The sequence below is a fragment of the Trichechus manatus genome, unplaced genomic scaffold (genome assembly GCF_000243295.1).
Source record: "Trichechus manatus latirostris isolate Lorelei unplaced genomic scaffold, TriManLat1.0 scaffold00024, whole genome shotgun sequence".
Lineage (NCBI taxonomy): Eukaryota > Metazoa > Chordata > Mammalia > Sirenia > Trichechidae > Trichechus > Trichechus manatus.
Genome location: NW_004443960.1, coordinates 2,715,675 through 2,715,940, shown reverse-complemented (window position 1 = coordinate 2,715,940; position 266 = coordinate 2,715,675).

Here is a 266-nt window from a genome sequence, read left to right as displayed (position 1 = left end):
GACACTGGCCGCCCTGCCCTGGGACAGCCTCAGGAAGACCGTGTGTCGTGGCCCAGCAGAAAACAGACAGGAAGCCCCGATGGACAAGGGCGTTTGGGAATGAGTTTCCCTCCAACTCCCCGAGATCTTACCTGTGAAAACAGCTGTCTCCTCCTCTCCTGTCTGCTGGCTGGAGCTCGAGGCCTCGCCCTTCGCCTGCACCTGGGAGGCCCAGAAAGGCCTGCGGAAGGGAAACCCTGGCCGGAAAGAGACAATAGGCTCGGACT